The sequence below is a fragment of the Mus musculus genome, chromosome 17 (assembly GCF_000001635.26).
Source record: "Mus musculus strain C57BL/6J chromosome 17, GRCm38.p6 C57BL/6J".
Taxonomy (NCBI): Eukaryota; Metazoa; Chordata; class Mammalia; order Rodentia; family Muridae; genus Mus; species Mus musculus.
The window spans coordinates 86,669,384-86,685,955 of record NC_000083.6 but is presented as its reverse complement, the minus strand read 5'-3'; the positions used below and the strand labels follow the sequence as shown (position 1 = coordinate 86,685,955).

The 16,572-nt window shown below is 46.0% G+C and overlaps 1 long non-coding RNA gene and 1 pseudogene across 2 annotated transcripts; one reads left to right on the top strand and one right to left on the bottom strand.

The window, feature by feature from the left end:
• Nucleotides 462–1,202, top strand: Gm18832 (predicted gene, 18832; annotated as a pseudogene).
• Gm52297 lies at nucleotides 6,929–16,352 on the bottom strand. Of its 2 annotated transcripts, none has more exons than XR_003952297.1 (3): nucleotides 16,161–16,352; nucleotides 10,150–10,329; nucleotides 6,929–7,090 (listed from the first exon to the last, which is right to left on the bottom strand). It is a non-coding gene; the product is annotated as a predicted gene, 52297 (long non-coding RNA). The 2 variants fall into 2 exon arrangements; XR_003952296.1 differs by lacking the exon at nucleotides 6,929–7,090 and adding an exon at nucleotides 7,398–7,643.
• Between the last annotated feature and the right edge of the window lie 220 nt (nucleotides 16,353–16,572).

Here is a 16,572-nt window from a genome sequence, read left to right as displayed (position 1 = left end):
GATTGAACACACAATTTTGAAAAAAAACCTTTTTCTTTTTTAGATTGGATATTAAATAGTACAAGGATGTAAGTCTCTTTCTTTTCTTTTCTTTTCTTTCTTTTCTTTTCTTTTCTTTTCTTTTCTTTTTTCTTCTTCTTTTAGTTTTTAAAGACAAGGGTTCTCTGTGTAACCCTGGCTGCTTTGAAATTCACTTTGTAGACCAGGCTAGCCCTGAACTCAGAGATCACCTGCCTCTGCCTTCCGAGTGCTGGAATTAAAGGCATGTATTATCATCACCCAGTGGGTATTAATTTGTAATATAAATCTTAAGGAAAAAACAAACAGGTGTTTACCTGCTCACCCAGAACTGTTTCTGCACCAACCGTGGATGGCTTCAAGGAGCCACGATACTTCTTGTACGACTGAGCAGCTGGCAGTTACAGAGGCCACCCGACCCTGACTGTGCACACAACTGGAGTGAGGATGGGGTTGGAAAAGCCAGGAAAGAGGAAGTCCAGGGTAGGATGTAAAAGAGGAAGGACCTCTTCCCTCAGCATGCCAGGCTTCACCTACTCTGACATAAAACTACTAAGACAAGCCTATCTTAAGTCCTCCAAGGCTCTGAAACTGACATCTATCATATTTACTTGCTACAAAGACCTTGGAAGGGGCTTATTCCTCAAAGATGATAAAGGAACATCTCACTGGTAGACCAACACTTGCAGATTCCTGGAAGCTCATGGAGGAGAGGTGGTAGATGAGTTGGTTGGGAGAAACCCTTGCTGCTCAAATGTTTGGCTAAAAGGCTCGTGAACAAGCATGGACTAAGATACCAACCAGTGACTAGGTTGAGTATTTTCCATCTCTCTCCCGGACAAATGAACCCAGTGTGGCTCCTCCAATGATGTCACTGTCACTGCCTAAGGATTCCTGGGCTCTCTCTGTGGACATCAGTGCTATCCAGAGGACCTTTCAGTAGTGGGGAACCCAAACTTGAAGAGACCCTTGCAAAGCTCAGGCTCTGATGTAGTTCCATAACTAGAGGAAGGTAGCAGAAATCCCCAAAGCTGTGACAACACAGGTATAGTTGAAACCTGTTAGGTCTTGACTGCAAGCTGAGCAGTGAGGAGGCAGCTGCTGTACTCAGATTTAATAGAACCTGGAGGGCCTGTGTTATGGCTGACACTGTCAATTTGGAGGAACACCCCTTCCCTGTAGAACACTGAAGCTGGGATTATCCAACCAGTTTACCTGATAGAGTTCCTCTTTTTGCTGACGTGGAACTTGCTCCCCTAAGTCCTATTTATAAATCAAGCCTATCTGACATACTGTTCCTAACTTGTTGTAGGGCCAACTCTTTAACGCATTACGGATCCTAGATTTAGATCCTCGTGTTTAGCCAGGAGCAGCTCATCACAGGAAAGGGTGACTCGGATGCGCAAATGATGATTTCTTTTATTGATTTGACCTAACAAAATGCCTGCTAGACATTGGGAAGTCTGGTAGTACTGAAGATACAAAGATAAAAAGGATATAACATAATAATAGGGGAAAATGAGGGGGGGAACCCAACTAAGACTCCGCACACGTTGTCCAAGGGTTGATAAGTATTTCTATAAGGAATCAAGCAGTACATATTTCGTTCTTTGTGTGGCTCTGTGAGAATGATTAAACTCTGCCAAGAGAGCAGACAAGCCACTGGCATGTGGAAACGAACATTATGGCTATATTCCAGTGTAACTTTGTCTTAAAGGCAGCCCGCAATTCTGACTTGAATGCTGCAGTTTGCTACCCAAGCATTATCCAGCCTCTAATGATGTCCAGCCTGCCCTGAAGTTTTAGTGACCATTCAAGAAAAAGGGGGGAGGGGGAAAGAGGACACCGATGAAGAGATTTTTGAATGGATCAGTAGGTAGACATAGGATGGTGTAGACAATGGGATTAGCAGACAAGAAACCCTAAATGAGTATGATTCATACAATAACAATACGAAGGGCCAGTGGTTAGATGATCACTGATGGTGGGCTTCAGCACAGGCCAGTGAGAGCAGCCATGAAGAAAAGCAGTATTCTAAAAGCTTCTTAGCACACACCAGTAGTTAATGGTTCCCCAATTGTCAAAGGAAGAGTCTACTACTTAGGCTGCTAAGAAAAGGCGAATGTGTGTGCTGTTCCTAGAGAACGCAGGATCTGAGAATGAGGAGGAAAGAAATAAGACAACAGACTGTATTTTTCAGACGTAGATGTATTTAGAAAACGAGTGACCTTTGATAGAGAAACCTGGATTCTTCAGTGAGACTGATGGCGGGCATTCGGACATATGGTCACAGTGGTGGTTTGAATATGATCGGCCCAGGAAGTGGCACTTACGTGGTAGTGTGGCCTTGTTGGTGTAGGTGTGGCCTTGTTGGAGGAAGTGTGTCACTGTGGGGGTGGGTAATGAGACCCTCCTCCTAACCACGTGGGAGTCAGTCTCCTAGCAGCCTTCAGATAAAAAGGTAGAACTCTTAGCTCCTTTATCACCATGCCTGCCTGCACGCTGCCATACTTCCCACCATGATGATAATGGATTGAACCTCTGAACCTGTAAGCCGGTCCCAATTAAATGTTGTCCTTAGAAGATTTGCCACGTTCATAGCAGTAAAACCCTAACTAAGACAGACACCAAACAAAGTTGCAATCAATGAGGACAGGTCCAGGTGGAGCTTTGGTGGGTACCTGTTGGAGAAAAGAACACTTTCCTCACAAGAGCGCATCAGTCTGCTCGTTGTGAGGTTGAATAACAGGCTAGCCACAGACAAGACATATTCATAAAACTCAGTGGTTTTGTTTTTTTGTTGTTGTTTTGCTTTGTTTGTATTTTTTAAATCCCAGGAAAGGAGGAGCTGAGTGAGGAGTGTAAAGTATGGAGGAAGGTAAAAAACCCCAACAAGCTAAAAACAATGAAAAGGCCTCAGGGTAGCAGTATACAGGAAGTATTCACAAACGTAACTCCATGAGCCTGCCTGATGAAGAGCTGGATCGGGAATGTACTGGTCTGTAGGTCTGCAGAGAGCAGCTACGTTGTAGAGCACTCACAGGGAACATACTCTACTGCCCAGCAAAAGATGAAGGTTTCAGGAAAGCATTTCAGTGTTTCTTAAAAATTCACACCCAACACAGCAATAGTTTCTACGTCAAAAGAATTACAAAGACGAAGCCTAAGCATGCAGGGAAGACACAGCGAGGAGCTGGACGATGCTGATGAAACCATGGAGACTGTGATCATGAACTGACACTGACCAGGAAGAGAAAGGGCCACAGGGAAACAAAGATGAACGGAAAGGGAAGTAATGCACAGTGAGCTAAAGGGCTGGCAAGACGGCTCAGTGGGAACAGGCACTTGCCGCCAAATCTCATGATCTAAGTTCAAGCCCCAGGACCCACAGGATGGAAGGAGAAATTGACTTTTGCAAGCTGATCTCAACCCCACACAGATACTCTGAATGAATGAATGAATGAATGAATGAATGAATGAATGAATAAGTGGGTGAATAAGTAAGACAGAAAATTTTTAAAGAACTTGGGAGACCTTAAAAAGGCAAAGCAGGTTAATGTGTATATACGTGGAATTACCCATGGTTACAAAGGATGGGAAAAAATGAAACATATTTGAATGTCCTAAAGAGCACAAGGACTCACCTGACCTGAAAGGTAGCCAAGGTTGATACCCAGAGGTGTGCTACATGCCAGAGCAAAGTCATTAACCCAGAACCATCAGCACCGAGGTATAAACATCAAGTCAACACTAGGACAAAGGGAGACGCCGTCTTTGCAGTCAGCCATAGATTATTACTTTTTAAAAGGAAAAAAAAAAGATTGTCTCAGGTTTTGCTAACTCTTTGAATGAATTAAATATCCCAATCTACAAACTTGTTAAATGCTTTTATTTTTAATTATTCTTGAATGCCTCAATGTTTTATAGTTTCCTCAGTGTGGTATTCATTTATTTCTGTTTTGTGTTTTAAAATGTTAAGTTTGTAGTAACTATTTCTCTCTCTCTTTTTTTTTTGACAGTGGCTCATGTAACCCAGGATAGCCTAAGACTTGTCATATACCTTAGGATGGCCTTGACCTTCTGTTCTACCCACCCTACCTGAGGGCAAAGACCATAGGGGTGTGTCACCATCCCCTGAGTTGATACTATCTTTTAAAAGTTTTATTTCCTACCTATTTGTTGCTGGTATATAAAAATATACAATTTTTTGAATGTTGGATTTATGTGAAAACATTTTTGCTATTTTTTTTCTGAGAAATTACAGTCTTTTGGGTTTATTTCCTATCCAATCACGTGTTTCAGAAAGGATCTTGGTTTCTTCTCTGCTCTTCTTTTTGTTTATGAGTTTGGTCGGATATTTTGGTTTTCTGTGCTGGCTGGGACATCCTGGGGCATCCTGAAAGAGAAATAAGTGGTATTAGGCTTCTGTGCTTTCACACAGTTTCCCAGAGGAAGTTTATGATTTTTTTCTTTATTGACTTAATATGTACTACTAAATGTACAGGGATTTTTTTTCTTAATTTACTAAGTGGAATTACTTTTACATTTAAATGGTATTGTGAGTGTGTGTCTGTGAGATGTGTGAGTACTGGCATACACTTGAGAGCTCAGAGGGCAACTTCTGGGAGTTGTTTTTCTCCTTTCTTCTGCCTTGGGTTCCAGGATCAGTTCATGTCCTGGGGTTTGCACCAGGTTTGCCTGTTGAGCCATCATTGGGCCAAAGTTTTTATGCTTGTTGTTTAATTGCTACCATCTCTCAAAGGCCAACTTTACTGAAGCCACAGCCCCTGGATAGACAAATGGAAAGAAGAGCTTACTGATCTTCTTGAGGCCAATAACTGGCCTGGCTGCCCAGAAATGCTGTGCTGAGAGCCCAGGATTCTGGTAGGTAGGTGTGAGGTTTTCATGACTCAGTGATGACTCTTGGTAGCCAGGCAGAGGGGAACCCAGAAGCAATTCCCTAAAGATGCAGCTCCAAGAGCTGGCTGGAGAGATTCTCTGGAGATTCTATTTTAGATGCAGAGTCAGGTCACCCTAGGAAACTGTCAGTAGAACATCAGAAGCAACTGGTCAGCAAGGCTATGCTCCTTTCTCATTTTGGATGATGGCATCTGCCTTCCTCGTGAGCAGGAGAGCAATCTTCAGGCAGTGGCAGGAGTCTTCTTGCAGAGTCTGCCTCTGTTTGTCTCACTTGGTATCATTTTCATTGATGGATGTCTGTTGGGATGATTTCAAAGAAAATGGCCCCCATAGGCTAATAGAGTGGCACTATTAGAAGGTGTGATGTTGTTGGAGTAGGGTGGCCTTGTTGGAGGAAATGTGTCACTGGGGGTAGTGGGCTTGGAGGTCTCAGGAGCTCAAGCCAGTATCACTCTCTCTTCTTGCTGCCTGCTGATCTCGATATAGATCTCTCAGATCTCTCTTCAGCACCCTGCCTGCCTGTGTGCCTCCATGCTTCCCGCCATGATGATAATGGACTGAATCTCTGAACTGTAAGCCAGCCCCAATTAAATGCTTTCCTTTGTAAGAGTTGTTGTGGTCATGGTGTCTCTTCACAGCAATAAAAAAAACAAACAAACAAACAAGCAAACAAAAAACTGAACTAAGACATCTGTTATTAACATTTATTTGTGTCTTCAGAAACCAATACCTAAATCTTAGGGTGCCATTATTAATTTGGTGAGTTATATTGATCGATTGTAGAATGTAGTTTATTGGTTCTTGCCCAAAGGGTATTCGGCAAGGTCCAAAGACAATGTTAGTTGTCACAAATGCAAGTGAGGAGAGTATGTGTGGGCTACTGATGTTCCCAAGTAGTCTATGATAAACAAACCAATCCCCCACACTCACACTCATCTAGACCCACATGTAAATGTGCTCTGGTTGAGAAACAAGGGTTTAGAAACCTTCTGCTAGTCAGACCTCTTCTTACTAATGGAAAGTTAAACTGTTCATACTTTTCAAGTAGGCATGCTGATGCAAACTTAAGGGTTGTTTTCTTGTTTTGTTTTATTTTGTTTTTTCTTTTTCCAGGCAGGGTTTCTGTGTAGCCCTGGCTGTCCTGGAATTATCTCTGTAGACCAGGCTGGCCTCGATCTTTAGAGATCCTCCTGCCTCTGACTGCTGAGCTCTGGGATTTAAGGTGTACACCACCACAAAGAAGATGCTTTGCTGCTTGTGTCGTTTGTGTAGCACTAAGTGATAGCTCTCAGGCTTCACGGATGCCATGTATTGTGTTTCTTAAAAGAAATGAGCCTGTAATGTTCCCTTCCCATGGACAGTTATCTTATTTCAATATTGAGATTTTGTTGGTGTCATGAAAGAGAGTTGAAGGCTCCTTTGTTTTCTGTCAGCAGAAAGAAGGTTTCTTTTAGGTTTGTCTTAGATGACAGTTCTTTAAGCTGGACTCAATGGTAAACAACTACAGTCTCATCCTACTGGGCATGCTTGATTCTTGGCCTATTCATAGTGGGAGGGTAGGTTGAATTTACCTACTCCAAAATTATCAGAAGGAAGTTTTGGGCCTTCGGATACAGCTCAGTGACTGTGTCTATGGTGTGCAAGGTCCTGGGTTCAATCCCTTGTTAAGTCCCTCCTCCATGGTCCTGGGAGTCAGGATCCCTGTGAGGACAGGGGGCTCATAAATGTGGGCAAGCACTATCACCACGGCAAAGCCCCAGCTTCTTTGGACTTTTTGACATCAGGTCTCATCAAGTTATTCCTGCTATCCTGGAAATATTTCCATTGACTAGGTTGGTCCTGAGCTTGCCATCCTCCTGCCTCAAGCTACTGAAGAACTAGGGTTACAGCTGTGCCACTATGCCCAGCTTTGCGATAAGTCCTCACATCTTTTGGTTCAGTACTATACTTACATCAAAGACATTGTCAAGGGAGCTGGAGAGATGGCTTAGTGGTTAAGAGCACTGACTGCTCTTCCGAAGGTCCTGAGTTCAATTCCCAGCAACCACATGGAAAAGACAGATACTAGGAGCTGATTCATGAGTGAAAACTAAAAACAGCAACAAACCAATGAGATGGGAAGAAGGCCAAGCAGCAGCCCGAAGCCTCCACTCTGCAAAAGACACCAGAATGGACACTGTCAGCTTAGAGAATGTAAAACTAAAGCATTTGTTTCAGAGAATAGACAAAGAAAATGGAGAACTGGGGGAGGGGGTGGGACAGGGACCATATGTAATCTGGGTATAAATGTATAAATGTAATCTGGGTAGGGCCCTGGGTTCAATCGCCACACCTAGGCCTTTTCCACCCACCCCAAAAAATTAAAAAAAAAAAAGAATCTAGTTGAATGTACAAAATATTTTACTGCAATTTTGCTTTGAAGTAAAACATAACAGATAAGATCTCCAAAGGCCTGGGAACTATAACATTTCTCATCTAATTTTGTCAGGCCATAGAGAAATGTACTTAATCTGACACTCAAATTCATGTCAGATTACACAAACAAAACATCACAGAACACTGTCTTGCTAAGTAGCACAGGGGGCTGGAGAGATTGTTCAGTGGTTAAGAGCATTCGCTCCTCTTTCAGATGACCTGAGTTCGGAATACATAACAGGCAGCTCAAATCCTCCAACTCCAGGGGTTTCAATGTCTTCTTCTGACTTCTGCAGACAACCATACACAAGCACACATAAATAAAAATAAGTGCAAAACAAAACAAAACAAAACAACCTTTTACCAGACGTGGTGGTGCACACCTTTAGTCACAGCACTCGGGAGGTAAAAGGACTTGGATCTCTGTGAATTCAAGGCCAGTCTGGTCTACAACTTGGATCTCTGTGAATTCAAGGCCAGCCTGGTCTATAAAGCAAGTCCAGGGCAGCCAGGGCTCAGTTACACAAAGAAACCCTGTCTCAAACAAACAAATAAACAAAAAACAAAACAGAAAACAAAAAAAAAAACTTTCCAAAACCTATATAGCACACTTAATGTTGAAACTATAAATTTTCCATGAAAACCAAAAACAGCAGGGTATAAAAGAACATGCCTTTAATCCCATCACTGGGGAGCCTAGGATACCCTCAGCTACATAGTAAGTTGAAGGCTAGCCTGGGATACAGAAGACCTTGCCTCTCTGCCCCTCCCCCTGTAGACGCCACGATCAAGTTAAGGATATCTGCTATCAAAGCTTCTATTACAATTGCACCGTTACTCTGATGAAGTAAAGCTTTGGAGATGAAAGAAATGAGCAAGTCGTCTCAGTTTTTCTTCTCAAGAAGCCAGAGACCAGGTCATGAGCTACAAGGGGTGGGATCTGGGTGAGACGTTGTCAGACTTTTGGCCAGAGGGGAAGAGACTGACTAATCCTCTTCTGCAGGAGGACCGGAAGATCACTGCGGACCATCCCATGACTACCAGGAAAGTTCACTGTCTACTGTGTTCTGTGGTCATGAATATAAAGGAGAACACGTGGCCCAGAGTTTGATGAGCATGGTGAAACTGTTCAAACCAAGTTTAGGGTTTTGCTAGATGAGTCACCCTGAAGTTCCAAGGAAGCGAAGCATACGGTTCGCTGAAGAAAATGGAGGCTGCGAATGAGGGTACCCAAAACTCACATGATTGAAGACCCAAGATTTCATAGTAATGGGACATGGAGACCATGGGGTGAAGGCAGCCAAGTCATAGGGAAAAGCAGAGGGGTGGCGGGCAGGCTACTAGAAGGCCAGTTTGATGGGGTGGCTGTGTGTGTAGTAAAGTCTCAATGGAATGAATTCAGGGAGGTGGGAGGGAGCAGTGAACTCGGGACCAGAGGGGAAGAGCCAAAAGATAAGGGATACAGGGAGAGGCATTTCAAACCACATGGCGAGTTGCATTGAGAGTCATGGGAGCTGAGATGTCGAAACAAACTGGGAAGCAAAGGTCACTGAAGGGTGAAGAACCAACTGTGTCCTGTGACCCTGAGCAAATCTGTCTCTCATGGAAGGGTTGGAGGAAGACATAGAGAGCCCACTGATGGTGGGCAGAGGGTCCCAGAGATCCAATGGGAAGGCTTGAAGAAGGGATCCCAGTGAAAATCACAATGCAGGGGTTTTAAATAGCCATCTTAGGTACTTCTCTTAACGTAGCAGAGACAGGGCAAGAACAACTAGCAACATTTAAAAAAAATGCTGCTGATAGTTTGGTCAAGAGGGTTTCTGCTTCCATCCTGGATCCAAGTCTCCAGGTAGGGAAGTTTCCAGCCAAAGCCAGCAGGGGAGGAAGGAAAGACCTCCAAGGTGAATGTAAATCCATCGGCTTCCAGCCCACAATCTCCTCAAGGTTGCGGTGGGTCACAAGACCCCAGCTTGGGGGTGGGGGGGGCAAAGGTGTGTGCACAGGCTTCGAGCAAAGATAAGGTAGAGATAAGATGGGAGGCACAGTTTCTTCAAGCCCTGACAAGTGAACCTGCTGGCACTGAACAGATCCCAGGAATGATGCTTGTGTGGGCTGGGCTGAGAGAAGCAATCCCAATCTCACACACACAAGGACCCTGCGGCTTGCACCAGAGAAGGGGGGCGGAGTTAAAGGGAATGTCTGCCTTGGGCTCCATCTCCTTGTGCCTGTACACAGCCTGGGGTCACTGGCTCCTGTCAGGGATGTCCTGTGCCTTGTGCACCGAATCTCCCGGCGGCCGACTCAGTCCTTCAAACACTTATTGGACACCGACCATGTCAGTAACTCAGCTAGAGCCTAGGCGATATCTGTCCATAAGAAGACACAGCGCCACATGTCCTGGTCCAGTAATTAAGCACTGCTCCTCAGATCCTGACCTTATCCAGTAAGGAGCAGAACCAACAAGTCTGTTACACGTGGCCTTACTTGGAAACCGCAGTGCTAGTTCACATTTGCACGCAGTGCTAGTTCACATTTGCACAAGGTTGGGGAAGGGAGGGTAAGAGCTCTTTTAGGCCCTCAGCAGTTGGAGGGAACTGGGTCTCCTTTTCTATTACGGTAGAGTTCTGCCTTAAGCAAGATAGGACTGAAGTTTCCTGGACTCCATCTCCCCCAGGCTGCCTCAAACCCCACCTTCCTTCAGGGGTTGGGTGGGTGAAAGTGTGAGTTTCTTTAAAGTGCAAAGGTCTCCCTGCTGGGCCTGGGCAGGAGGGAGGGATAGGGTGGGCTGCTACTGACCGCCTGGTAGCTGCTGATGGACGCCAGAGCTAAGACTACAGAAGAGGTATTGAGTCCAATTTCTCCGTCCTGGTCCTGAAGGTGAGGCCAAGGGGAGAAGTAACAGACTGCGTCTTCTTGGGCCATCCAGACAAGTGGGGGAGAAGAAGGGCATATCTTCATTGCTCAGCAGAAGAGAGCCTGGAGCGAGAAGGAAAATAAGTGAAGGCTTTGACCGCAGCCCAGATCCACTCAGAGAAAGAGAAACAGTAAGTAGAAAGAAACCAAGAGGAAAAGCAGGCCAGGGCAAGGTAGGTGACAAGAAAGCTTCTGCAGACCTAGGAGGCAGAGACAGGCACATCTTTGTGAGTTCAAGGCCAGCTTGGTCTACCAAGCAAGTCCAGGACAGCCAGGGCTCTGTTATAACAAGAAACCCTGTCTTGAAAAACAACAGCAACAACAATAATAATAATGAGAGAAGTGGAGGGTGGATGAAAGGGACACCAGCAGGAGGCTAGAAGGGAGCAGGTCCCAGAGGAACCTGTGCTCAGAGAAAAGGGACTGTCACAGGGGATGAAGCCTGGGGCCTGCTGAGGTGGCTTAGAGCTAAGCTGAGCCAACTCTCTCCTCTATGGAGGAAGCATTGGGACTTGTAGCTGCTCTCTCCTGGGCAGCCTCAGCACTAGAGGTAAACTGAGGTATAGAATTGATGGAGTTCTGACTGTCCCACAAACCTCAGACCAGGCCCACCATAATCCCAAGAGAAGTCTGTCCCAAGGTACCCTCCTCTCTCCCCACCCCTGCCACTGATTCACGCAAACAGGAACAATTGACCGTGTTCATGATAATGAATGCCCCTGCCCTCCATTTCTGGAGCCTTTAACTGTAGCTAGCAAGTTGATCCGCTGTGGCAAGATTCTTTTCTTTTTTTTTTTTTCTCTTTTTCTCAGAGGTACTCAAGAACCACAGTGCCTTCCTGGGCAAACTCAAAAGCAAAATAAAGAATTACATCCTTAAAAGAAAAAGTTTAAGATCAACAGGAAGCCGAACAGGAAGTTCCCATAGAAGATGAAAACATCTGATACTTGTGCTGAAGGCAACAAACCGAGGGCTTCTTAGGGATATGCAGCCATCTCCATGGTTAGTGTTAGTGGGCTGCACCAACATGTTTCATTCCCAGGATGCTCCAGACCTGCCGAGAAGCCCTGACTGCTCCCAGAGATCCCAGACATACTTTTACCTAAAGAGGCACACACATACATACAACACACCCATGAATGCCTGTGTGCATTCCTAGATGTATCAACAGACGTGTGTGGAGAAAGACACATAAATGCACAAACACAGACAGTGCAAACTTTACAGGCTGAGTGTGCACAGCAGTCAAGACAGTGATGGCTGGGTCCAGAGCCTTCTCTTGCTTGCATACTTGACTGTCTCTTAGCTAGAGAGCAGTCCTTTGATCAGGTTTGCCTGCTGAGAGGCTTCTGACAGCTGGGTTACTCCAGAGGTTAACCCTCAGGAACCCAGGTTACCCCACAGTAAGCTCATCTGTACTGACCTGCTGCAGCTTTCAGCTCCTTGACCACAGAACCTGTCCATATTCTTAAAAATTACTAACCAACAAGAGCTATTTCTTGAGTTCTGTATATCACCAGAGGGGTATTCTTGGATATTGCTTTTCAATGTGTCTGGGTGTTTTGCCTTATGCATTGTCTTTGACCACATACATGCTTGGTGCTTGCAGAAGCCAGAAGAGGGTGTCAGGTCCCCCAGAACTAGAAGTACAGACTGTTGTTAGCCATCATGTGGGTGCTGGGAATTAAACCGAGGTCCTCCGGAAGAGCAGTTAGTACTCTTAACCATTGAACCATCTCTCCAGCTCCTTGTACACTTCTATAAATCTCTTTGGAGAACAGTTTAAGATTCACATATCTGCTTCTGCAATAAAGCTTCTATGACATGCTTTGGTTGATGTGTTAAAACAATTCATGACCGAAGCATCCATACTTTGGTCTTCCTTCTTCTTGAACTTCATGTGGTCTGTGCATTGTATCTTGGGTATTCTGAGCTTCTGGGCTAATATCCACTTATCAGTGAGTGCACACCATGTGTGTTTTTTTTGTGACTGGGTTACCTCACTCAGGATGATATTTTCTAGTTCCACCCATTTGCCTCAGAATTTCATGAATTCATTGTTTTTAATAGCTGAGTAGTATTCCATTGTGTAAATGTACCACATTTTCTGTATTCATTCCTCTGTTGAGGGACATCTGGGTTCTTTCTAGCTTCTGGCTATTATAAATAAGGCCGCTGTAAACATAGTGGAGCATGTGTCCTTACATGGAAGCAGGAGTATATGGGGTGGTTAGTGGGGGTGGGGAATGGAATAGGGGTTTTCAGATGGGGGAACCAGGAAAGGGGGTAATAATTGAAATGTAAATAAAGAAAGTATCTAATAAAAAAAGAAAGCTCTCAAACCATGGGCCAGAAAGAAGAAGAGGAAGGGGAAGAAGGGAAGGGGAAGAAGGGGAAGAGGAAGGGGAAGAAGAGGAAGAAGAGGAAGAAGAAGAAGAAGAAGAAAAGAAGAAGAAGAAGAAGAAGAAGAGGAGGAGGAGGAGGAGGAGGAGGAGGAAGAGGAAGAAGAAGGAGAAGAAGGAGGAGAAGGAGGAGAGGAAGAAGAGGAAGGAGGAGAAGGAGAAGGAGGAGAAGGAGAAGAAGAAGAGGAAGATGAAGAGGAAGAAGAAGATGAAGAAGATGATGAAGAAGAAGAGGAAGAAGAAGGAGAAGAAGAAGGAGCAGAAGGAGAAGGAGAGGAAGAAGAGGAAGGAGGAGAAGAAGAAGAAGAGGAGGAGGGGGAGGAAGAAGAAGAAGAAGAAGAAGAAGAAGAAGAAGAAGAAGAAGAAGAAGAAGAAGAAGAAGAAGAAGACGACAACAACAACAATCCAGGGTTATAGAGATGTGAGACAGAGTTGAGAAAGAGAGGTCTTCCTAGATTCCTCCAAATTATTTCCCAGGAATTCCCTCCCCTAAGTGACTTACTTGATAGGATGCCAATTTGAGGGCTAAGTCACAAGAGGACTGTGGCTTCCACTCTTACTGTGCCCTGTCTTCCCTTTAGCTCGCAGTGTGATAGCCTGTTCTAGGCTGCACTACAGATAACCCCCACTGAGAAGGATCCAAAAATGTCTCTGCTTGGTTCCAGGGAGGAACAGAAGCCTCTCCAGTCAGCCAAATTCAGCAATAGAAGAGCTGTGAGTTTTAACCCAAGCATAAACAGTAGTGCGCACACACACACACACACACACACACACACACACACACACACACACACACAGAGAGAGAGAGAGAGAGAGAGAGAGAGAGAGAGACATACTCACTGCTCTTGGCATCTTCCACCAAGGACAGTGTCTTGGGGACCACATGTGGTCTGGTGTCATTTGTGTCATCTTTCCAGATCTTTCCCTGGCTGAGCTTTCAAAGATCCTGAAGCTCAGGTGACAGAAGCCACAAGAGGCCTGTGACCTCTGCTAAGCCACAAGTCCTGAGTCATTGGGATATTGTTGGACCCATAATTCTTGTTTGGAGATGGTACATATCAGGGTGATTTCACAGTACTGTAGACGGCACGTGGGAGACCCTAGGAGTCCTCAGACCTCACTTGGAGGGTTGTTCCTCTGGTTCTAACTCAACCTTCATAAGTAGGTTTGATCCAATAGGCACCCACTTCTTCCCTCAGCTCCTCCTCTCAGTAGATGCAGGGAAGGACCAGTGAAGGACTAGCCATAACCAGCAAAGGTGCTCAGTGTCAATACCCAGGGGACAGTGCCTGCTGCTCCCTCATGGAGGGCTTGCAGGTCGTGTGCAGTTAGTAGTAAAGGGTGCCTAGTGGAATGGGTACCTAGGGCATGGTCTCTTCCCTCATCTAACCCATCCCATCCCCCGTGTTTGTCAGAGAAATAACCTGTAAACTTACTGCATCTAGACTTGGCCTTGGATGGACTTCATTGTAAACCTCATTTCTTCTGACGTTTGGGTTGCCACACAGCCAGATGAGATCCTGTTTTTTTAGCCTGCGTGTATGTCTGCCCTGTAAGGATCATACAGGGTCCCACAGTATGTGGTAGAACCAGAGAAATTACTTTCAAATAGAAGGAATTCCTTTAACCCCATCTGGCAGGCTGAGGATTTGGTACCTATCTATCATGTCCTCTCAGAACTAGCACTAAGCCCAGAATAAGCAGCACTACTTCTGTCTTTACCCACTTGGCGCGACCACTATGGATGGCAACCTGGGGACTGTGTAGCGTATTATCCTTTAGGAGAGGAACCACAGGCTAGAGATGAGGACATTAACCCAAGACAATCAGGGAAGTAGAGACTAGGCATGGCCTCAGGCTGGGCTTATGTTCCCATTCCCTGACCTGGGCAGCTCCGAGGATTGCCTTGGGCCTGCACCCCTTGCTCTGTAGAAGCCTGAAGAGGCCATCAAGTGCCCAAGCTTGGCCTCTGGCTGCTGTTCAGTTGCAAGAATTAAAGGTTAGTTTTCTACAAGGTCAAACTGAGAGGGGTCAATCTGCAGAAAGGAGAAGGCAGCCGTAGACGGTGCTAGGAAGTCTGTCTTTCTTTACTGGAGGTCAGCCAATCTTGGGGTCCCGTGTAGAACTCAGTCTGACCTAGTGAGGTTTTCATTCTCACCAGTGTTTAACTCGTGTGAAGCCAACTGGCTTATCTGGTGATTTGTGTAGCATTCCTGGAACCTAGAGCAACCTCCCCCCTCTTGAGATCATCTGATATGCTGAGTAGGGATGACGACCAGAGACGATTCTAGAGGGCAGCGAATTCCAGAGTGACAGACAGCAAGGATCACATACTCTCAGGGCTGGGGGGCCAGGAGGTTCTGCTTTCAGATTGTCTGCAGCAGCTGGCTGGGGGCACAGACCCTGCATGAGGGGCACAGCCACTGAAAAGGTTTCAGACCTTTGGAGGCATTTCCTGTTTTCCAGTGAACTGAAAAGGGCTTCCTGCTCGGAATAGTCCGTAGGGATGGATTCTTTCTTTCTTTTTTTCTTTTTTAGAGGTGGGCGGGGTGTCTGGGTAGAGGACGCAGGCTTTGTTGGACTTAGGGGCCAGCTCTCTGGACCCTGCTCCGTGGTGGCATGGGAAGAAGGTTAGGAAAGACGGAAAAAAAAACCCCAGACGCCTTTGTCTCGTGTCCTGGCTTTGCGTTTGTGTGGGACCGCAGCGCTAGTCTAAGTCTCAACTGTATGTAGTTCACCACTGCAGATGACGCCAAGGTCTTCTGCCCCAACCGGCCCCAGACTCAAGTATGCGGATCTGTACCCCACTACCACACAGGCTGTGTTGCTTAGTTTCCTGCCTTCTGAGTGCCATCATTTCTACAACAGGAGGCCGAAATGAGGCTCTAACGATCGCTTCCCTGATGGAACAGGAACCAGAACCATAGGAAAAGATGCAGATAGATGGATTTCCAAGCACATGCTGGGGTCCCCAGTCGTCAAAAATCACACTCCTTAGTTGGCGCAATTGACACCTCAGGGTCCTGGCTACTTTCTCACCCCTACAGGGTCACTGAAGGAAGCCTCCACCCTCCACTCAATGGCAGTTCAGCTCAAGCCTCCTGGGTTAATCAACTGAGAGGGTGGAGTTTCCTGTCGGCCCCACCCACCCGGCTTTAGCCACCTGGGTCAGCTTCAGGCAATTTCTCTTCCCAAGTTTCTCATAGAATGTGGATGAATGAGAGAGTGGAAAACTTCATAGATTTGGAGGGATGTTGGCCAGATGAGACCAAGTCTCATAGCCCCAAGTTTAATGGCACTGACCTTGGCCAAGAGGGAAGATTCTGAAGGAGATTGAGGAGGAAGCACCCCGTGGAGCCTGTTCTGGGGCCCGCTTCTCAGGGACAAGGCTCTAGTGGAAGATGAATCTACTCCGAGCTACCTAGCAGCTTCAGGCACTGGGTCAGCGACTTTGCCGAGGTCCTCAGCTCGCCGGAGCGGTGAACAGCCTACCTCTGGCCATGGCCTCTGCTTTCTTCGTCTTTCTCTTCCTTTGCAAGCCCTTCTTTTTCTCCATCACCTTTTTCTTCCTTTTACCTTTCTTTCACAGAGCAATAAACTGAGAGTGAGCTAGGCTTGGTAAGTCTGGAAATAACAAGAACATCTGTTAGTGCATGTGTAGACTCGAACACTGACCCAGCCCAGGCCCTATGACCCTGGATTAGCATGTTCCTGCAAGAAAGCTCCTTCAGAAAAAACGGGCCAGAGACTGGAGAGTTGTCTCAGTGGGTGGGAGCACTGGCTGCTTTTCTAGAAGACCCAGGGTTACTTCCCATCACCACCTGGCAGTTTTAGGTGACCCAGTTACCGTTTTCTGCCCTCCACAGCTACCATGAGCATGTGGTACACAGAGGTACATTCAGGC